This window comes from Rhyacophila brunnea, unplaced genomic scaffold (assembly GCF_057557595.1).
Source record: "Rhyacophila brunnea isolate RB1 unplaced genomic scaffold, BYU_Rbru_1.0 scaffold_5, whole genome shotgun sequence".
Lineage (NCBI taxonomy): Eukaryota > Metazoa > Arthropoda > Insecta > Trichoptera > Rhyacophilidae > Rhyacophila > Rhyacophila brunnea.
In genome coordinates, this window is record NW_028233170.1 from 9,561,770 (window position 1) to 9,587,238 (window position 25,469).

The 25,469-nt window shown below is 32.6% G+C and overlaps 1 protein-coding gene across 1 annotated transcript in view; it reads right to left on the minus strand.

Moving 5' to 3' along the window:
- The window catches only part of LOC147066011 (dipeptidase 1-like), a 255,481-nt gene that overhangs the window by 88,490 nt on the left and 141,522 nt on the right, over positions 1–25,469 (minus strand). The window lies entirely within an intron of this gene.

The following is a 25,469-nucleotide window of genomic DNA, read 5'->3' on the forward strand; positions in this document are numbered from 1 at the left end:
TTTTTTGCCATTGATATGTACACTTATTATATGTCTTATATAATGACATTATCGCGATCCTAATTATTCCTCCGTGATGTTTATGCAAAAAGGTATGATTGTTTGTTTACTTTATGTCTCGTTTCTTGGAATGCAAAAGGGTCACGTACAACACATACAGTGCAAAACATTCCTAAACAATATAAGTACCATTTTAAGATTTTTATAAACAAATAAAACAGAAAAATATAAATATAGTGAAAATACTATTAATAACTCCGATAATAATAATGCCTTTCTTAGCACTGATTTTTTTATTTTAGGAAAGATATATTAAATATGAGGGAATATATTATTATTATGCAGAGATTCCAAGAATTTAAAAATAGTAAACAAACCCTAAGATTTGTTTTAAATCAGCCTGTTGTAAAAGTCGACAACTTAATTGTTTCTCCATTTGATATTGACAAGAGCACTTTTGAAATACAATTGTATTGGTGGATATAACGAGCAAAGAGTTATGGAGCTCCAAATGTGTAGGTCTTGCCACCAAAATTGAAGATTCGGAGAAAGCAAATGCTATTTAATTTTACAACACAATTGGTGCGCTCTAAAAGATCTACATAAGGTGGATACTCTGATTTTTTAATACATGGAATAACTTTTCGAGCTCATATGACCAGTTGAAACAAATTTATTGTATTATTTGCTATTTTTACTATATTCGAGTCTACATAATATGTATGTGAATAATCATTTTCAAACATGAACAATATAAAGAATATTTAGAGAAACCAAATAACCGATGAGAATAATTTGGAGTCGCGCCTGAAATAAAAACTACATGTTACATACATACCAAACATACAGAAACTCTCAAAAGAAATGCAAGGAAGGTCATTGTTCACATTAGTCTTAAAATGCGTGAAAATTGTTTGTCATTCATATTCTGTAAAAATTATATTTATAATTTCATCAATATAAAACATATTTATTTAAGTAGGTATGCTAGTTTTGTTCGGGAAATCTTCTTCAATTAAAAAATAAACAATTATAAAATGTAATTAATTCATTTAAATAAATTATATTTATAAAAATATACGTATGGCTCTCGATTTTTTTTAAACCGTTGTGCTACTCATATTTGGCTCTTTTGGTTCAAGAGTTTGCCGACCCCTGCGTTAACCCTACGTGAAAAACGTGTAAAATCGAAACATTGATAAAAAAGCAATAGTTCGTCTTCTATTAATTGACCCCGTACGTCTTGCAATGATGGTAAATTTTGACACTTTTCCTTTCACCAGCGCATGCATCTATTCTATACACGAGACTGCTATCGGCCGCTATCGGAAGCTATCGAGGGTAGTTTTTTTATATTTTTGTATCAAAGTATTAGTACTTATTCTAACAATTACAATAAATTAGTTGTAATTGTTACAATAAGTACTATGTTTTAACAGCACCTCTCTTGGCTGTTCTAAATTTTAGAGCGAGATAGATAGTTTTCACTGTTTAGACAGCTAACTTATTGTAACAATGATAATACTTCCTTACAAACATATGAAAAACTACCCTCGATAGCTGCCGATAACAGTCTTGTATATGGAATAGATGCACTGGAATGTAACATTTTTTTATTAAACATAATATATGTACATTATTTGAAAATACTTCCGAGAAATGTTCTGAATTAATCGCTGAATAAAAAATAGTTTATTAAATTATTAGCAAGTGCAAGTACGTTATTACTAAAATTTGGAGAGATCCAGTTAGTAATAGAAAAAGTAACGCAATTTAAAAAGCGTTTCAGAGAGTATTGTAAAAATATTAGATAACTTCGTCGCAATTGGATAAAACATGTGTAGCTTAATAATTAAATCACATGGGCGCGAATCCCAGGCGAAGCAGGTGTCTTTTTCTGGCAATTATATATATCTGAGAAGTGTTTTCAAGTTGCGTATTTTCAAACAATCAATGGAACAACTCCGTGAATTGGACTTTTCAGTTAATTTATGTTGTAACAAAACACGGCCAGATTCTGGTTGTGGGTTGCGCAAATAATAATATACGAAGAAATTTGCATATCATGATGTGCCAGCTTTATCTATGGTCGCACCTGTGTCGTGTCAACAAGATTCTATTCAAAATCTTTACTATACCCACCGAGTATTTCATAAAATTGTATGTACGTATATTCGACAAACCGACTGAATCTTTAAATCGTAAAACCTCGTAAGTCTGTTTAAGAAGAATGTTGAGGGGAAAGAAAAAACGTAATAAAACAATATTTTAAACACCTCCCTAATCGATGAATCTGCTAATACTGGTTGTGAAATACGTGGTTGTATTCCATGTTTGAAACCACGAGACTTACGAGTTTTTACAATTTTTCAATGGATGGACAGCATCCTAATCTAGAGAACCGAGGTTTTGATTTAAAATGTTTTTTTGTTTAAATTTTGTCAAACAATAACAGATATCGGACTTACGAGGTCTTAATAGTAATGTGACGATATATATTCATAATTCTATATGCCAGTAAACCATAATACTTGTAAATTGGCACTGGCTTTTCACCGGGTGGCTCCGAGTTCGATTCCCGGTACGGTGACAATATTTGTATCTGATTTTCTTAAAACCTGGGTGTTTGTAATGATTTCACTTCTATTACTAATTACACTACTGTCACTGGGATTCATGACCTGTTAGTTGTAGTGTTAAAAAATATATAATTTGGTCATTGTTGGGAAAATGAAATTTAAACTTTACTTGATTAATATAAATCGAGACTATAATTATTATTTAAAATAAAAATGAAAAATTGTGCTTGTCAAATTGGGAACTAAATGATTCTCAAAGAACTTTTTATATACCTACAACGTTTTTAAATTTTCTGTTGAATCATATAAACTTGACTTGACTAGCAAATTGTACTTGATAGAAATAATACTGAAATGCCATATTGATTTCCATAGTAACACACGTAGTTGTTAGGACCCACTAAACAACCAATAATAGTTTTACTTTTTACGGATTTCTTCCGAAATAACTTTTCATAAAAAACAGAATTAACTGAGAATGAATTCAATTCTACTTAAAGATGGCTAAAAGTATTTAAAAATGCATTGGCATCGTGTTCTGATAATATATTCTTAAAGTTTCAAATGTTTAGCTAGTCGGGAAGCTAGTTAAAAATCGATTGCAAGATTTGTACCGGACAAACAACCATCGGACCAATAAGGATACGACCTAATAAAAACGTTGTAAAATATTGTAGATTATACTATTTGATTTATTTAATGCATTTGTGGTTTTAAAGTTAGACTTGCCCAGTTTTATCATTTTGTAGGAGAGGAAAATTTAGAATCATATTCAATAGCCATCTCAAAAACAGTGAAATCTAGTTTTAGTATTAAAGTGACGATATATATATATTTCAATTTAGCGCTGTAGACCATTAAGTTACATGGCCAACTATACAATCGTCATCCAGGAATCTCTATCTGGAGCTCCCTCTCTTCAGTCGAACGATCGATGCAAATGGCCGAGTGCCTACAGAGTTTTCTTAATATTTTTTATTATTATTTAAAATACGTGTATTCGTCACATGGTTGGCTTGATCAAGAATTGGTACCGAAATTATTTATGTTTGACGGGAAACTCATTAGTTCGAGCGTGATAATACATACATCTCTCTTATAATAAGTATCGCTTGTCGACTGTCTGTCAACGAGCTCGAACGGCTAGCATAAATAAAAAAATAAATTACCACGTTCGCTCTTAATCAGAGCACATGGAATGGGTGAAGGTTATATTAACAATTTTTACGAGGAATAATTGTTACTAGTCATTTATTTTGACCAACCCACTGAGGCCTTGCACTGGATCACATACACGAAAAAAAGCAATAATCATTTTTCTGCGAAGTAGCGAGATCGAACCCGCGACCTTGGGTGCTTGGATTATATTTACCTGCATATTATTGTTGTTTTATCAATACTGTCTGTTAAAATAGTAGTTAAGTATAGTGCTGTACTTTTAGTATTAAGTCAAAGAAATATTATGTTATCAAAGATAAGAGAAGTTGCTAACGTTTTTACACAATGAAAATTAGGTAATGTTGTCGCAGATGACAGCATGACTTTTTATAACTTTCTTCTTAGACCAAACCCAACCTTACCTAACCTAACCTAACCTAATCTCACCATAGTGTGTGATAATGATGTATTGAAATGTATGAAAATATCAAACATTAAATTTCTTGAAAATTATTGGACCGAAAAGCATATATCTCGATAGAAAAAGGTGTTTAATATAATTGCAACGCTCGAAATGGAAAAGTTTACGAACTCGAAATTTTCTGAAGACGTTAACATTGTTATCAAATTGTACATTGTGTATTTTATAAAAATAAGTAAGTATGTTAGATTTTTTTGTTAAAAAATGTCCAATCTAGCCTAGACAGGCAAATTATTTTTTCCACGAGACGGAGCGATAGTTTTACCGATCTCATGAACCGGAACGGCGCTTCGGTCCATTTCGAGCCCTGCATAACTGTCTACATGTCTATCGTCCAGTTCATTGGTCAGACATCTCCAAATAACTAGTTTTGAGATAATGGCAAAAGCAATATTCTAATGGTCTCCGAAAAATCAAATAGTATTGATTTATGCCCGAATTTTAGATATTTTATCAACACGTGTTTAAAGTTTAGGTACTTTTAGAGACATTTAGAGAGGACACTTAGAAATATTCTTTTAATAAACCAGACAATATCAACATTTCGTTTAATTCTTTAGAAGTTTATCAGCATTAGCATATTTGGTGGCACTTTGGAGATATCTGAGTACCAGGTAGAATGTAAAATTTGACACAAAACTGCATATTAAACATGAATTTCATTTTTTGGAGTTGTCTGACAACCGAACTGGACGATCGATGCGACAAACTGTTTCTGCCAAAAAAAAATGATAAATGGTCATGCGGTGATCTGCGACACTATAACTTGAAATAATTATTATTGTATTAGAGTGTAGAAATAATTTTAAAGTTATATGTTTAAGCATAATATTATGTGTAATATTATTTATGCACTTCATTTCGTGTGGCTTTTCTCGGAAGCGGATTAAAATCTGATGTAAACCACCTATTTCAAATGTCTTTAATCTTTGTCACCTAGTTTTCGAAGAGATAAGGTGGCCTTAATTTGAAATCCACCAAGATTTGTCACAAAGATCGGCGAAAGTTTACGCCGTACGCGCGAGGCTTAAAACATATTCGCGAGAAAACAAATGCCTGCCGTTGGATTAAGTAATTGCCAAAATATGTTACTCACCACTCTGGCATTAAAATTAGCTTTCACGACGTACGTTATTAAAACTAAACTGTATTTTTGACAAAATATGGAAAATTTCGCAACTCTCACTGCCGACTTGGTTTCTGTGAAGGAAAAACAAGATGGCGGCGTCTTACGGCATACGAGATGGTTTCTTATTACCAAAGCTTGACCATTATAGTAGATTAAAACAGGGTTGAAATTACGTACACTCTCCACCAGTTAGCTATACACAAAATATTTAATAAGTAGGACTAAATAATTATCCATTCTCTAATAACCTTAAATCAAATAGTTGATTTATAGACCAGTGGCAAAGGGTGGAGGTAGGCTGTTAAGATCTAACATAAATAGTGTACACTAAATTTTGTCATTCAGACGTTTTTGTTTTTATTGAACTAAGATTATAATCTACAAATGGTGTTGGTTAGTTTTTTAAAATCAGTTAAATCCTGCCTAAACCAAGCCACATACTAGTTTTGGTATGCTATAGGGCCTATAGGTGATCCGATAGAATAGTGTACACTTTTTCTTTCATAGTTATTTTGGGAATGGGACGACTGGACTCCGGACAATTGGACGCCGCACTGTCGTAGAGACGTATATAGAACGTAGACGAGGTATTTTAATCAGTTTCTATCTACTACTTAGTAGTTTTAATTCATTTTACTCCTAACGTAATGTATTATTTATTGCGGATTAAGAATTACCATGCCCAAGGCTTTAAATAAAATAAAAAACTTTTTTTCGTTGGAACTTAAATATATGCACGATTAAATCATTATTTACGTCTGCATATTTACATTCTCACCAACTATTTAATCATAATATAATCATTTAAATATGAATAATAATATTAAATATTTTTTTTAAGTACCTAATGTCTATTTATTTTCGAATTCCGTGGCGTCCAGTTGTCCCGGTGCCAAATCGTCCTAGACCCGTTATTTCTTTTCGTTGAATTAAAAATACATATTACACATGTTGTTGATTTTTTTTTTATTAATTAAACCCTGCCCTGCCCAAACCATAATAGATAAAATATATTATTCTCTCTATAAAATATCCCAAAATGATGTATGATTTAATGGCATAATTTTAGATATTTTGTAGATAGACGAGTATTTTTTTACTATTATCTATTAGGGTATGGTTAACGCAGGGTTTAATTGAATTTGAAAAACTAACCAACACCATCTGTAAAGTGTAGTCTTAATTCAATGAAAACAAATATGTACGTATGATTGACAAAGCTTAGTATGCACAATTTATGGCTATCTTAACAACCTACCTCGAGCCTTCGCCATTGATATAGACCTCGTCTGTTTTCAATGAAGATAATTTAAAAAAATCTACAGAATTACCATTGTATAATACTGAAATATAAATAATTTGCCTGGAGATAATAGTTATTATAGATATTTCTAAGTATACTTGAATACAATTTAATATAGTATCACGAAATGAAGACATCAAGATGCCCACTGACAGTACAATTATTTTGGTTGTAATCAGTTAAAATAATAATTAATTTAAATTTCTAATGTGTTTCAATGTGCCGGGTGCAAAGTGGTACAATACGATAGATATCTAGTAATACGCATTCTTACTCCATCTTTGTTCCCCGTTTGAAGACGATATTTTCCTTATGTACTGTTTGGTTTGGACGTGTACGGTACGTGGGGATAAATAATTTGTTTTAATCTATATAGCTCAACAGTGTTTGTATCTTTTGTTTCATCAAGTCACTTACTAAATCGAAACGACGTCGCCGAATATCATTTTTTCATGGTATATTCAATTTCAGCAGCACCAGACGTCAGGGTGCATAAGGAGATGTGTTTTGAGATGACTCAGATCCTTGCAGGTCACGGAGTCATGCGAGCATACCTGCACCGGTTTAAAATAATATCTGACGGAAAGTGACCATGCGACGACAGAAGCGACCAAGACGTCCTACATTTACTCCAAGATTGTGCAAAATTTAGCAAGGAGCGGCACAATCTGAACTTTTTATTACAGATGGCAGATGCGAACATTCGAGACCTTCCGGGGACCATGGCTAACGAGGCCGGAAGAGATGCACTTTTTAATTTCTGTATTGATGTAATAAAAAGAATCAAAATAATGACATGTAATGATGATTCATGCCTTTCAGATCTAGTGATTGCAGTCATATACGATAGGATAAGTATATGCTCAAAATATCAGTCTTGTGCGACATTTCTTTTACCACGGGAAAAACTCGGCTATAACTCGCAGTTCTCAGTTCTCAACCCGTATACTCAAAATGTTTGCTAACCACCATATAAATGAGGTACCTACCACCACTCCGCCATCTCCCGTACTCTTTAGAAGGGCTGAGAGGCATAAGTAGGTAGGTACCTAGTTGTGAAATATGTCTCGTAGTACACGTAACCTTCAACGATTTCAAAAGTATCTATAAATTTTATTACCTTCACGAGTTTACAAGTTTTTGTACCAGCGATGAATAGTAATCTTTTCAAATTTACGTGGAATCATAACGCACATTTTTAGTGTCTGAATATCATGTTGGGAATGAATCGCTTTGAGTGAAGTGCCTATCAAATCCAATTTTTATGCCCGGAGCTTTATGATTGTATATTCATGTAAAGTTTCCTAAAATTATGTCACCAACATATTTTGTGGAAATTAAAGCCAAATGCAATCGTCATAGACTATTTCAGGATAATACTTATTTTATATTGAAAATATTTAATTATTCTTTTACTTTATTCAAAGTAACTTGGTGATAAAAGGGGGGACGTGCGCCTCGTAGGTCAAAATGGAGGTTTTATGCTATTTTCAAAACATGATCATGGACATTCCTTAAACATTGCTTAAGACCGTTTAACACTTTAACGGTGTAACACCGTTTTTAAAAAGATATTTTTTTTTCAGTTATGTACATCAAATACACGCATTAACATGATCTTACTCCCTACTTCATTTATCGTTTGTTAATTTATGTTCTACGGCCGTATGTTGTAGCTGAACCACTGCGGAATGCCAATAAAAATGGCGTATTTCAAAAAAATACTACCTTATTCTTAGGTCAATAATTATTATAAAGCAAACATTGTTCATAGAATGTTTATCACATTTGAATGGTCAAAGACATAGCTTATAATCAGTATCTTTATAATTATCTTAAAATGCATAATTCTTGTCAAATTTGGGATCACAGAGATTATCAATATAATTTTCAAATTTTGTAAATATTTCACTATAATAATGTCAAGATAAATTTTACTAATGGTTTTATAAATGCTGTTAAAATTAATACATATAAAAAAATTTAACACCACTGCACATGGACGTACCGAAATATGACTATATTCTAAATCATTAGAGCGAGAGGTTTAAAATAATACTATTTTATTTAATAAAAATACTTTATGCAGTCATCACATGTTTAAAATAAATATAAAGGATAATAAGGCTTCAAAATTATAAAAATAGATTATCTACAACGTTTAAGGAATGTCCAGCGTTATGCTCTGAAAATAGCATAAAACCTCCATTTTGACCTACGTTGAGCATGTGGGCTGTTAAACAACATTATTTTAATTATATATCAACTATTTTTTTTATTCTATGAATAATTTACAAGATATATTATAAGAATGTAATATTATTTTACTAAACAAAAAGCTCTTGTGAGAGCATTGTAAAAAGCATTAGATAATTTCGTCGCAATTAGATATGACACGTTTAGTATACTGGTCGGTACATGTGGGCGCAAATTCCAAGGGGCGTAGGTTCGAATCCTGCTTGGTGTCTTTTGTGTGTAGTGTGTTTCCAAATTATGTATATAATATAATATATCTCAAGGAAAACCAAAACAACTCTACTAAAACTCTCCTTAACTAAAGTATTAACGTCTATATCAGTATGCTGGGTACTCAGCAAACAGGATGAGAGTAATATAAACATCTTCAAAAGGAAAGTCTTGAGAAGAATCTTTGGGGTATTCAAGACGATGACACCTGGGGGTCGACGCTTAATGAGAATATTATATACTTTATAAGGACAGATATATCACTTGTCATATGAAAATGAAGACACTGTGGTGGATTGGCTATGTACATAGAATGCTGGAGGAGTTATCAGTAAGGCGAGCTATGCAAGAGGAAATCAGAACGGTCAAAATTGAGATAAATGGACTGCGCCATAGGATATTTAAGAATCCTTTACCAAATTGACTGGAAAATTTCCGGGCATTTCGAGTCTATTTTGAGTCCTGGGTCCTTTCCATGTCACGTTGAATTACTCGTATTTTTTGAATTTCTCTTCCACAAAGGGTACAAAATGAGGATAAAAAACGCAAATCTTTTATTATTTTTGTTGGTACTCGACAACTCCATAATTCAAGTAGATGTATTAAAACTATAAAAAATCGGTAAAATAAACTGAAATCTCTTACTTTTACCTCTAACACAATTTTGAGTACGCTTCTGTTGTGTGTCACACAATATGTCATTCGAGTGCTTCTTCTTCTTGGTCGTGCACTCATGGCTGAGGATCGTGACCACATTTAAATTTCGCCATCCTTTGAGCGACCAAGACTTTCCATTCTTCTCGATCTTCCGCTTCTCTCAGGGCAGAATGGATGGTGCCCCTAGTCAGCTCTTTCACTTGGTCGCTCCATCGCGCAGACGCTCTTCCTCTGCTTCGCCTTCCCTGGAGGCTACCCAAAACTACCAGTCTCTCCAGGTTGTCCGGTCCACGTCTGACAATATGTCCAAAAAACTGCAGAATTCTTCTCAGACATATCGACGAGAGCCGTTTCTTTATCTTCAGTCTCTGGATGATTGACTGGTTCGTCCTGTGCTCCGTCCAAGAAATGCGAAGAAAAGAGTTTTTTTTTTCAGTTAACGTTATTTTACATTCTCGGCTACATGATAGTCAAACAGCCTTATATTAATATTTTCTAGTTTCTTCTTAAAACGTCAGTAAAGTTTAATGCTAACTACATAAATTTAACCTTGTTTTGATATTTTTTTAAAACCATACCTATAATTTTTGACATAACCATAATGATTGGTTTGTCGAATATCCGTTTTTGTCGAAATCGACCTTTGAATGCAGAATGATTTTTTGTATCTAAATGGACCAGAACTATCCTTTTCTTTAAATTGCTTTGTAATGAAAACAGCATTCATATGCTGTAGAAATAACAATTAAAATACCTTCATGTATTTAAATATAGGATAATCAAATTTGTTTTTCGTCTCCTGAACATTTGACATTTGATATATTCGACAAACCAATCCTACAGCGACGATAAGCAAGATAAATGTACAATACACATTAAAATACACAATAAAATCTCCTTTGTTGAGTTACAAGAACGTTTTTGGGTCTCCTGTAAAGTTGAACTTTTGTAGATAGGCAGTGTTGTTTGACATTCGCATTAAACGTAGCGATAGGTAGGAGGACCCGCCAAAGATCTTGGCGGGGGAACCCGCTTTAGGATGCGGGGGTCATAATTATGACAAATGATATGGGTACATTATCTTCACATAGGTAATTGAAAATTAATGTAATCATTATATTATACAGTATTAATGAGCCTATTCACAATTCCTTTGTCTATAATAATCTGTATGTCACCCCTATCGATACTCCTGGTTAGTTGAGTGGTATTCAATACAGCCTGTTATGTGAGTAAATATACATAAAGCACCACCTTGCAGCTCAATAACTTCCCGGTAGTATAATATAATTTGAGCCCCTGCTAATAACACGAGCTTAACACTCCCGCGCAACGAGCACTCAGGGCTGCGCCTAAAGTTTACTAGATGTCTTACTTACTTGAATTATGGCCATTTATGAAAATTGTATGCGCCCATGTTACTTAGAGTTTTGGTCTTTAGCTAAATTGGACAGGATATTCGTAGGGTTGCATTTACTACATGAGTCAACCCTCGCTAAAAAGTTTCTTTGTTCTTATACTATTTGGGGATGAGTGAGGTAGAGGAGATAGAGTAATTGTTGTTTATATGCTTCGAGGAGAGAGATATATATATGTAAAATATGGATTGTTAATGTAAGAGAAATACAAAAAATGCTAGTGGCGTAACGTGTCATGGAAAGGTGAATGTTGGACATAACACGTAAAGATCACAAAAGAAACCAATGTATAAGGTAAACAGACAAGATTTCGCGGTGTGATAGAGGTTGTTTAGCAAATTAAATGGTAATGGGGAGCTGGGAGAGGCTTTCATCCGGTAGTGGATCGATCCTGGCTCATGATGGTGATGATAAAATTATATAATTGTAACAGAACAATAAAATTCTGTTATTTAGGAGAAAAATACAACACAGAAAAAATACATAAATTCAATGATATTTTTTAACAGTTACATTATTATACATTTTAGTGTCTCACGGAAAATAATTTCTAATATATTCAGTGTTATTCAAACTGTGCGTCGTGGCACCTTGAGGCGGCGCAGGCTGTTTGATAAAAAAACATAATTCAAATCAATCGTAATACAATGCGCTGATGCATGATTATGATGATAGATCTCATTATTGCACCAATTTTTTACCTCCAATCATTTACGTTATTTATTATTATTTATTTATTTAAATTTGTTTTTGACAAACACGTCCTATCTGATCTTAGCAACCCTTTTCAAAAATACTTTCAGAAATATATAATATCGAGAAGTACTCATGATACTCAAGCACAGCAGTGACGGTTCAGTATGAGCCTATGCGGTCATCTGTTGCTCGTGGCCGGCAAGGTTAGTGGCAAGTAGTAAATGGATTATAGTAGATTTTAGAGTGTTGACATTTTTCGTATAATATTTTAAACTTTGCGTATTTATACCGTTTAGGATCAGAAAATACTATTGTTAACATAGGTACATACAATACTTTAGAAATTTGAGATTAATATGGGGCGGCACTTAACCTATATGTTACTGAGCTAGGTTTAGCTTGATTTATGATTTGAGAAACTGCGTAGAGTAGAATAGACTCGCCCATCCCACTAATTGGAATACTTTTAGGACACCGTGAAAAAATCTTTAGACATAAAAGACCCCACGAGACCAAAGACTTTGAAGACCACTATAATATAATACGACATTAAAGATATATAATATCAAGTTAATATTATTTTTTTTTTGATCCAGGGTCCTATTAATTTGGGATCCCTTACGGCGTAAGGCCCGTTTCAGACGGGACACCGGTGTCGCGCTCGATATAATTATAGGAGGCCTTTGTATTGGAATAAAGGGGCCTTTTTATTATATTTATGAACGCCTTATAGCTAACAAGTCAACGCGTGTCCGGTATACTTTTCCGTTGAATGCTACATTCTCAAGCCGCCGATATACTTGTTTTTATTATCGCAGCCAGTTTTATATTCTAATTTATATCGTTGACTCATTAGCTCTGGGGCATTCATAAACATAATACAAAAGCCCCTTTATTCGGATACAAAAGCCTAATTATTATATAGAGCGCGACACCGGTGTCCCGTCTGAAACGAGCCTAAGGCATAAAGCCCACCAAAAAAGCGCTCGACGCGCTCACTACTGAGTAGGCCCCCTCCCACCCGCGCATTACCCTTCACCTATGTAATAAGGGGCCCAAGAAGCACAAAATAATTATTTTTATCAGCGTCTCTCATAACAAAGCAATAAAAATATTATATTATTTCGGGGCTTGTAATTAATATTCACGATGACAGTATTCTACCAGCGAAATATCGGACACGCAATAAAATTAAACAATGAGTTCTCTGTTATTAAATAATGGCTTCTCGCCCGTCGATCGACGACGCTTCCAGAGCGTGATTTTGCTCGCCGCGTTCAATGAATGGACTGCATCGTTCATTCGTATCGCCGAGAAGCCAAAAAACGATGACTCATGGGGCGGGCGCGCATAATGCGTCGTCAAATCCAGTGTGCGCTGGTGTATTTGATTATGTTGTATTTTCGATGATTTACGCGCCACTTGTGAAATTTTGCGCGAGAGCTACACTTGCTGCGTTAAGTGGGTTTTACGCCTAAGGCTTACGCTATAGTCCGTTTCTATTTATATACCTTGTGTCTTTACTGATGATGGCGATATTCTAGTGGTGATGATAATATTCTACCCTATTTACCCATATCACAAATCCGTCTTTGATTTATTCAGTATTACAATCGTAGTATGACTAAATTGTTAGAATAGGAAAATTTATTTGCGAAAAGTTTTTCTTCACCATATAGGTGAATATGCGTTTATTAAATTATTTGTGCGCCGTGAAAGATTTCGGAATTTTTCAAATAAAAAGCCCGCGATTAAAAATCAATTTCTTTTATCGTAACCTGTTATCGATGGTAATAAAAAAAGGTTTTATGATTCTCTTGGTATTTATATGGCCACGCAAAATAAAATAACACAGTCTTAAATAAAACGGAAACTTCTTCTTTTTTGTCGGTTTCTTCGTGATTGAATAGTGTTTGCCAGTCTGGAATAAAATAGTTGATAGTTCATGGAATCAGTCGATACTTAAATCTTATACCAACATTAGAATAATAAATTTTTATTTGATTTTAATCATCTGTTATCTAACCAAGCAACCTGTTTAATATAAAAATAGTTTTATTTGAGGTATGAGTGAGTTGCGATCTATTTCGTCACACACTTTTGGTTTAAAATTTAGCTCTAGTTTAAATGTATAAATGCAGATTAAAATAAATATCACATAATATTTTTAAATTTTACTTAATATTCGTAATACTACAGATAAGAGTCGAAGCGAATTGGGATGTTAAAAATATACAATAAATTTCATCGTAATCCTATGCGTTTTGCATTTTTTTTCGACGATGTCCGATCCTAATAGGATCATAATATTATGGGCCTTCACAGAGTGAAGATTTGTATTAAATAACTTTTGTTCTTTACGATAAATGGATGTCAGCCACTTGCTCCATCTATTAGGTTCATACTCTGGCTCGTTCACAAATTGAAGAACAATATTATGTGCACTTGCCAGACCCAGGATTCGAACCTGGGACCCACGATGCCAAAGGCCAATTCTTAAGCCGCGCGGCCATCGTGGAGATATATGTCATATAATTATATATTCATATATGAGGATATGGGCATGGATGTCAAATAATTATATATTTTGGCTCCCTCGGAGGATAAGTGGTAACTTGTCCACTTATGAATTCGTTGGTTTTGGATTCGAGCACTGAATCTGGAAAATTTATTTGTCTTTTTAACATCCATTTATCTTCCATCCAAGATCAATATCGAGTTATTGAATATGACAATAGACGAACTAGTCGAAAGAGTATGAATCCTTGGTATTGCATAATGAATAGAGAAGTTGGATTTAAAAAAAGAGTTACAATTTTTCTTCTATTTAATTCCAACATGAAACATGTTCTATTATGGTAACTACGGGAAAGTCGAAGTTTTAATTTACAGATTTCAAAAATAACCAAACGGTCCCAAAAATATCATATGGGCCTCCACAGAGTGGATGTTGTATTAAGAGAGTTTTGTTTTTGTTCGAGAAATTGATGTAACGTTCAACCTATGAGATCCATTCTCTGGGTCCAAACACAAATTGAAAAACAACATGTGATTTTTTTACCTGGCCCGGGATTCTAACGTTAGCCACTCGGAATTGATTATAGTGTGGATATATTAATTAAATAGTTAAAAAACTTACTGTACATGAAATACCAAGTTTAAAGTTAATAAAAAGTCGAAATTAACGTTAACATATTTCAATGGTTTGGATGTTAACTTTATAATACTGGAAAAATTAATTAATTTTGTGACATTTGATTGGGTATTGTAGGCTTTTTGATTATTAAATTAAATCATTTCATTACATGCCATGGTATAATTGAGTCGCCTAGAGTCAAAACTCACATATTCCAAAAAATAGGTTTGAAATAATCGCAAAAACCACCAGAGCACTATTTTTTGTTATTAGAAGAAAAGTAGCTCCATTGAATATTAATGAGTAACTGAGTCAATTTACATTATTTAAAAAAATATTATATAATACTCCTAAGGCTGCGGACACACAGCACACTATGAGAAATAGAGCTCCCTGATTGGTTAGATAGGTCTAGCTGAGAGAACTTATATTATTCATTGAAAATGTGAGTTATGACACCAACAGTCAACTTTTTCATTTGTACATGGCTTAAAGTGAATTTTGAAAGCCAACTATTTTTCTTCAGATAGATTAATGCCTTTAGAATCACTTATATTAGCACGGTAGGTATATTTAACTAAAAAGTGACAAAATTTGAAAATGTGAGTTAAATCACTAAACATCTTTGCAATATAGTATATTTATGTGTTAATAAATGAACATTTTAAATTCAAAACATATTACATAAAATTTTCAGTACCAAGTATAATGTATACCATAAACAACATGCACTAATTTTATAGCGGCTGTATTCAAGTTGTGTGATATATTGCCTAATGATCCATGGCTAAAAGGAGAGAAACATCGCTAGAAGTGCCCTGTACAACCTTACCAAAACGGCAGGTGCTTTGTGTAATGGGACGCAGGAGTATTTGTTTGATGATGCAGATTAAGTTTCGGGGAAGACGGGAAATCCCCGCACTAAACAAGTATTTTTGTTGCCAGATATATTATCATAAAGATCCCGGAATGCTCATAAAAGAACCGCGAGAGGAAAGTTTTTAAATTATCGTTCCAATTTTAAATCACACAATAAATTGCTTGTGGAATAAAGGCGCGCAAAAATGAATAGGTACTTTGTCATTCTTTTTACATTGTATCTTATAAAATGTAAAATGACAGAAAAGTTATTATACGGACACCATCTCGTGTTTTAAAAACAATATATTATTAATGAAGTGTGTCTACAGTGATAATGTCATTATTAATTGTAAATAAAAGAATATCAAGCCTTCAATCTAAAGTTTAAATTGCATTTGAATTTTTAGGTGGACGCCTTCCAAAGTTGTTGATATAGATAGCTATTGCATTTTACATCAACGTTTTATATCACAACCTCGGTTTATATCGTCATATCCTTATAATATAAACCGACTGCAACGAATATAATATTATATTCGTTGCATATTATAATATATATTATAAACTATTTTTTTATTATTAAATGAATAATTCACAAGATTTAAGAATCTGACGTTATTTTATTGTACATACATGATTTGAAAACACTTCTAAGAAATATAAAATCACTAGAAAAACACCAATGAGTAGGTTAAAAGCAGAAAGGCTTCTCTTCGTCACATACAAATGGAGATATGCGCATAAAAATAATGATGTAATTTTGAGGTGATTTTAGAGACTATATATTATCTTAATATAATGTACTGAACTAAATCGACCATTGATTATATTACAAATAAATGAGTTAGTTGGTCTAATTTAAACATTTCAAAGAGTGACTGTTGTGCATTTAAAAAATCTAGAGAACCCTTTTTGTCTCTAACCGACTAATATAATATAATACAAATTCCAATTAGTTTAATATTGATCGGTTTCGTCCGCTTCAAATCTTCAATAAATAATGTTGCCTTTTAAATTTGTTACTATAGATATCTGTAGTATATAGTATATTCTTTACCAGCCCTGTCCCATGTCCTCTGGATCAGACAAAACCGATCCTGATGTAATAATATGGTACTGCATTGTGTTTTATTTTAATTAATATACTGTATTTCCAACAAGAATAATTGACAGTCAACACCATATAAAAGGAATATAGTATAATTCTTCTTCGTATACAATGTATTATGCTGTAGTGGATCCATTTAAGACGATACATCAGTGAAACGGCAAATAATTTTCAACTATAGGCGCGACGAAATTTTGGACTCGCTGGCATTCGGAGAGCGAACATCGAGTTGGGAACACGTCAATTTGTTTCGTGATGGCGACGGGGGTATTAATTCTTAAATCGTGTAAAGATTACTAAAAACGTTAAACATTTACTTGAAAAAGAAAACATATCAATGAATATAATTATTATTATTGTTACTAATAGAACAATAAACAGAACATTAAATGGACGCATGTTGGATTTATATGACAAATTATATTTTGTTCGGCATGAGTCATTTGCACCCGCGACCCGTAATCCACGCATCGCCTAGCCACGATCTTTTTAGACCATGCCTCAACTGAGGTATAGCCTTAACAATGAACGAACGCAGAATACAGGAATTTAGCAAAGCTAATGTGATTATTGCCCGTGATGGCTGAGTGGTAACGTATTAGCTTGGTAAGTATTATAATGTCTCGGGTTCAATTCTGGTTCTGGAAAAATTTACATATTGTTTTTTAATGTGTGTTTGACTCCAAAGCATAGATAGACCTTATAATATATTGGGCAAGTGACTTAAATCCATTTCTCGTAAAAAAAATATCACGAAACATCTTCGTGATGCAGCCAACATCCACACCGGATTGTTGATGTTGTTTATGTTTATATTGTTGACTGTATTTACATCTCGCTTATCGCATCATTTTCTTTCACATGGTGCTCTTTCTATTAAGTCCTGTTTCGTGACAAAATTATCAAACCTAGGGGTAATGTAGAATATTATTATTTGCTAAGGCTAATTAATGATATTATTATGATTTACTATAGCAATGATTTATCAACACTGTAACGGTGTTAGTTTTCTCTTTTTTGACAAATATTTAAGAAAACTGTATATTTTGTGCTTGGGTATTATTAAAATAGTCCCACGATGTAGATATCGTGATCGAGTTCCGGATCTGGCAAAAAATCACATGTTTTAAATGTGTTTTTGGCCTAAGAGTATGGAGCCAATAGGTTGAAAAAGTGACTGACATCCAGTTTTCGTTAAAAAAATACAATCTTCACTGTGTGGATACCACAAAAAGCCACTTGACATAACATTACTGTAGTATAGTATTGAAAAGTTAGTGTGGTAATAGCACTGATACACTCACAGGAACACGCAGTCGTCATAAAATCACATTCATAAATGTATTCTAATCACTTCTTTCGACCATGTCCGATCCTAATAGGATCATATGGGCCCCATAGAGTGGAGGTTTGTATTAACAGATTTTATTTTTACCAGATATGGATGTCAGCCACTTGCTCAACCTATTAGGTTCATACTCTGACTCATACACAAATTGAAAAACAATATGTGTACTCTAATCAAACCGTGAATCAAAACCAGAATCCCCATATGGGAAGCGAGTACCTTATGCATTAGACTACGAGTGTCCGGTACGTGCTATAAACTAGTTCACTAAATATTACATCATTATGGGGGGGTTAAATACCTAAAATTATAAAACAGTAACATCCGAAAATGTGTTTTAAAAAGAACATTCATGAACAATTTGCCTAAATGGAGTAAGCCGGTTTTAAGATTAAGCAGTCGAATGTTATAGTTGAATTACGTGTGCAATATGATGCCGCATGTCTTTCTCAAGTATGTCACTATTATTGGTAACGACACAACTTAGTTATGTTTGTTAAGTTAATTTAACTGGAATATCTTTTATTCTCGCTATTTATACATTGAAATTTATTTGCTACTTTAAGATACAGATGTGAAGCAATTTAGCAAAGTTAAAACCACGGATTAAATAGTCCATTTTGGTCCTCTTATTTAAATTAAAATTAAAACTCTGACCCATTAAGTCGATTTATTTTTAAGACCACAGCGTTTTTACTGCCAGTTTTATTAGCTTTAACGAGCCAGGTTGTTTGGCGACCGCAAGCCGAGAACTTGCGCGCGACAATCCAGTGGCGAAGTTACAATCGGCAAAGTTTGTTCTGATTCCCGGTTTGCAGCCTTTTGGAAGTGGCAGGACTCGCCGGATGTTAGGAGTCACGGTACAGGTGAAATCGGGGAACTTCCGCGATTCCGGCGCGCGATATGCAAATTTTAACGCAGTTGGAATGTCTTTGCGAAAGGCGTTAGCGAACGTGTTAATTGGACCATCAATGGAAACTTGCTAACTAAATCAGTCTGAAGTTTGCGTATTGATTATGCACTTGATTTGAATATAAAAATAATGCTCAATGTTATGGTACTGTTTTTTTCGTTAATGTTTACTTGTTATTGTACAATGATATTCTCACGACAGGTTAAGTGTGAATTACTGGGGAAAGAGAGTTCGGAATAGAGATAATGGAACTGAGTAGAACCAGCTGAATAGAATGGATTGGATTCTATTACGTATTTGAAAAAAATAAATACGGATATTACTATCAACTGAAGGTATATTATTGTTGAAATGTAATGTAAATTTTAATTAACTTAAGTTTTGCATTGCGTAGCTACTCAAAAAATCAATCAGCCTTTTAAAAGATTGCGTCTAAAATGAGGTTTTTCTCGCTAACATATTATATTTTCTCTCATCGTAACATTGAGGTATTTTTTTTTTAAATTTTCCAGATATCGTTCTAACCTAACTGTTTATAAAAAAATCGGATCGATAATCTCTAAAATTCTGGGAAATTATGTATCCCGGTCGAGGTTTTTCTGGGATTAAATCTTATTTTCCAGCAATGATGGCCAAACTGTGACGTTTGGTAACCCTAATTACGAATTATCAACGGTGCAGCAAAAAAAGTACTTAGTGAAATATTACGACTTATCAAAAGATGAATTTGAATAAAAATTAACAAAGATTAAAGTAGATATCATTTATTTTATCTAGTTGAAAATTTTTAGTGGCATGCATGGATAGTGTAGGGTTAAAACTGCGGAAATATGGACTCATGAATTTCAGCATGTACACTGATTTACTGACGACTTTCAAGAATAGCTGAGTTATGCTTTTTCAAGGGCGAGCTGAATTTTGAATCACCCTGTCAATAATTATCGCGTTGAATGCGACTCTACTATATTCTATAATACAATTTCTGTGGACGTCCATATTCTCTGCTTATAAGTGAAAATAGTCATTTATTTTAAAAGACCATTTTTCATTTTAAACAGAGAATATGGGGCCTCCACGAAGTCAAGGTTATAAAACAGATCTTTCTTGAATTAATTATTATTACTAATTGTGTTCTCAAATGCCCACCAGACGAAGAACTGGAACAGTTTCCTACAGATTCAGAGACAGGCATTCTACAGTCACTACTGTCATCCATCACTATAGGATAGTGCCTGCAATAAATATAACGTTTTCCTCTCTAAAATAATTATTATATAACGACCATTGTCAAAAATGTGTACACTGCCACTCCCTTCTTGGTCATAAATGGACACCTATATAATATTATAATACTCTTTCATCTAAATATCTTATCTTAAACTTTTTCGAACTATTGAAACCCCATTATGCTGTGCGATGTTGCAGTCTGACCTAGATGCTATCTCGCAATGGTCTATCTTAAATAAACTTGAATTCGCTACCTCCAAATGTAATATTATTTCATTCAATCGTTCAAGGCACACCTTATTGTTCCCATACACATTGTCTGGTATAATATTGAGTAGGGTAACGGAGATAAAAGATTTGGGAGTATTGTATGATACAAAGTTCACTTTCAATCAGCATATTCTTAACATCAGTACTAGATCTAGCAAAATGCTTGGTTTTGTTATGAGGGTTTCAAAATCATTCGAAAACGTCCGAGTGCTACGTACATTATACGTATCATTTGTGTTGAGTATTCTTGAATATGCCAGCATTATTTGGAGTCCTAATAGGTTCATGTACACAATTAAGCTGGACCGAGTCCACAATAGATTTCTTAGATTTCTCTACTTAAGAACATACGGGTTCTTTCCTTATGATAATGACAATAAAATGAATTTCCCGACTCGTTTTCTTCTGGGTATGCTATCAATGCAATCCCTGTCTACCCGAAGAGTGATTGTTCTTTTAAAGCATTTCTTTTTACTTCTTCGTGGGTTCATTTACAATCCGCATATACTGGCGAATATTAATTTTCATGTTCCCACCAATATCACTCGCAGCTCCACGGTCTTCAAGATACCTCGTCGCAGGACAGATGTTATGTTTCATGATGCTGTGTATCGTGCAATTAGCTTATTTGATGGCACCATAAAGGTTGATTTGTTTTTTATTAATTATATAATGTTTGTAGACGTTTTAAATAGGATAAATTTATAATTGTATATATTATCATATTTCTTTAATATTCACACATGCTGTCTTTTCCACTTTCTTGTCATATTAGTTGTTATTTGTAATTAAGATATTTTTATATATTTGTATGTATTATGTATTATGGCGCATTGGCCAAAAGCTGTAATGCCGTAATACTCTTTTTTTATAAATAAATAAATAAATAAATAAATAAATAAAAAATCTACTTTCGTAAAGGTTTTACGAGTTAATACTGTTTGACTTTTAATAATATGTAATTGTTCGTCACTTTCCGTCGAGATCAGGTTGTTTCATATTTTAATTTGCTATTATGTCCATCTACTAAGTATAGTTTTATTTGGATACATATATGATTAATAGTTTGTATGGTTGTTTTAATGTATGAACTTGTACACTGTATTACATTTTGAGGATGTATATATTTAGATAATATTAATAATTTAGTTATCTATGTGAATTTAGTATTAAATAGTTTTACGTCGTTCTCGGAAAAGCACAGTATGCGAGGAACAATTTATTAAAAACTGCTTGATTCAAAGGATTGATATCGACTAATCATTAGGTATATCTAATATTATTTAATATGATAAGTTTGAGTGACGAGTACTTAATTACCGTCTGAGATCGTTAGTTCTATTTTATGTAGATAGATGTTACTATAAATTATTCTGACGTGGCGTGTGGTCAATAAAGTTTTGTATCGCTATTGTGTAGCTAACTTTACGGTAGTCAAAACTGACAGTAGACTCTACACAATTTTCATACATTTGAACATCTCTATAAGTGGCAGCAACCACATTTCAAACCTCTTTGGGTGCTCCTGATCAACAACCAGTCGGGAGTTCCTGACTAAAATGATTAAATTTGCCATCTCCGGATATTAAGATACGCGATTTCAATCTAACAACGATGTAATCATATTTTGCTCCAAATGTAATAAGTTTACAACATCAGAAATGCACAGATACAATCAGTTTTATGTATTAAAATTACGCAACCAAAACTGGAAATTCTCGCTATACAACTACGTAAATATTATAATTACTTGGTAACTTAATTAGATTTGAAGAGAAGTTTGTTTGATGACATATTTTTTTTCAGAATCCTAACGGTTCCCAAACCACTGACAGTATGACTAATGTATACATTTAATATAATAATTATTGACAACAAAATATTTAGATTATAAATATATTACAATCATTGACGTATTAAACAAATGGGTGAAGTATGTGAAAAATATAATAATAACAAGTCGTCACCATTACCTACCAGAATTCTCTCGAAAAATTTTAATTTTATCCTATTAAATAGTTGACAAAATTAAGTTAGCCGAAATCATGTAGCATGAACCGTAGTCTGAAAATAGTAATCAGATACAATCCTTTGTAGTAATCAATATTCTTTGTTTTATCGTAAAAGTACATTAATTTGCTATACGGTATAGTTAGTGGTTGTATTCGAGAAATATTTAGAAAAGACCATAATCTCTGAATTTTTAAGTGTTCTCATTTCTCGAGAAATCATCAATGAGATTCTCTTTAAATCAAAAAAAATGTCACTGAACTGTCTAAATCTAGATCTAAAAAAATAAAAAAAGGCCTTGACCAGCGTTGTCAACTTATCGTTTTTCGGTACCCATCTAGCTTGTAAAAAACGCATTCAACATTTATTATGGCATTTTTTCTAGTATTAAAAAATAAATATAGGTACTTGATTTTAAGAATTATCTAATCTCGAGAAATGAACAAAGTTTAGAAATCACAAACTCTAATTATTATTATAGTACCGAAGTAACATATTATTATCATTTAACACTTTATGGTTTTATATTTCAATATGTATTGTCTATATCCATAAAACAACCAGTATCATGCCAAATACCTTTCTTCTTCCTTAGAATTGAGCAGAATTTATTTATTATACAACAATCAAAAGCATGCATGTGTAAATTAAAATAAATATTGGTAATCATTATTGTTTATGACAAACATGCTCTTGTTTCAAAACACATACATGTTCTCGGTCGATGCTTGAAAGAGCCACTCGTAATTCTTTTTTAAAAAAAATATATGACTCAAAGAGTATCTGGCGGCACACCAGTTGGTAAGCTTTAGTCCATGGGGTATTTATTTAACTTATTTAATCAAGCCTGATTGATGAAATTAACTAAACTTCGCGAAAGATTATTTCACCTTCGTTATTATATTGTATATTCATATATTTTAAAAAAATACTTGCAGTGAAAAACATTAGTAGGCAAGTTGATTGTTAAAAAGTTTCAAAGAAAACGTAAAAAATAAGTATCACAAAAACATCAAACGTAAGGAAAAATAGAAGAGGTACTAGGTAGGTACACCATCACTTTTATATATTGAAAAATGTATAAGGAAACCTACTGGCTTCCACTTAGAAAGTATATTTATGAAGGCAAAAGTATAGAATCCATCACTATTTTTTTCAATTTCCTCTCCATGTTACTTCTTTTGAAGTGAATAATATCGTGATTTAATGGAACTATTTTCATGAGGCTGCAAAGGAAAATCAAAATTCAATTTCAAGACGCTTTTTCAAATATACTGTGTCATGGACCCGAGAAGTAAATCAAAATCAATGATAAAAATTGATGATAAAAAATCACATTTCTTTTCCAAATAGCACACTTTATTTGTGTAAAACTTTAGCTATACTGTTGTAGGTGTATTCCTATATTATACCTTGTATGTATAGGTACTTCAAAGAACTTTTGAATAATGAATATTGGAATATTGTTTGTAATTAGTTTTTAGATCTTGATGAATATGTTATCATTAAATAGTTTGTATGTATAATGAACTATGTATGAAAATTTCCGTTAGTTAAAATAATCCATGTGAGAATTATGTAAAATAAATGAGGGGTCTAGAAACAAAAGTGGCAGTTTCAATTTTCATAAAATGTTTTATATATTTTTTATGGGTATAATTTCGAAATTATTTTTAAATCTTGTTTATATTATGCGAATACAATATCATTTATATTACTTTTTTTATAAATTATCCATATTATAAAAGAGAAATTATATATTTTTATTGACTTAACAGAGGCAACCATTTTTGTTTCTAGTACCCTCAAGTATTACATGATTTATTTTGAAATAATGTAATATTAGGGGGTTAAAAGCCAGTGCACAGTACCCACTCTATATAATAAAATTAAACCAAGCAATATTATTACCACAACCCAGTACAAACATAGACGTTTCCAAATCAACTCGCCCCGTACTACGCTCGCTTTTAACCGAGCGTATCAATAGCCTGAAGTATCGTGAAAAGATGTGAAGAATCAGCAGGTTTTTACGTCTGGAAATAACTTAGGAGCAGATACTCAAGACTGGGGTCGCTTTGTGCTTTGACTGATTTTACAAGAGACTTTCTATAACTCCCCCCAAATACGATTATTCGCATTCAGTGTCATTTTTGTTTCTAGATATTTGAAATTATGACCTAATCTCTTAACTTGGGACCGGAAACTGTAAAACCATCCACTTCCGTAATACCGCATTACAATTTTCTCAGATTATTAACCAAAACCAACATGTCTACCCCATCCGTAAAACACAACGTACAGCAACATAAACTACTACAACGTAATATTACTGAAAGGCTTTCTGGTAAATTTATTATTGGAACCGGAACGCTTGCATGATGCAACACGGCAGGGCCGCTGCTCGAAGTAAAGTCGCCCACGCGAAAAATACAAATGTTTGAACAAATTATAATACTTAAGTCAATTCAAAATATTATTCACTTAACCGGATATTGCCTAATAAAATTACATATTAATTTTTTTTTCTTTTATTGTATTTTGACTAGCTGACACATTGATCATTAAACTCACTTACGCAGCATTAAACAAAAGGATTCTCATAAACTGTCTTATTATTATACTTACGTTCTTATGTCATCATTTATAGTCATACAAATAGCATTTTTCGTATATGTTACACCGAATGTGCGAAATTAACTATTACAT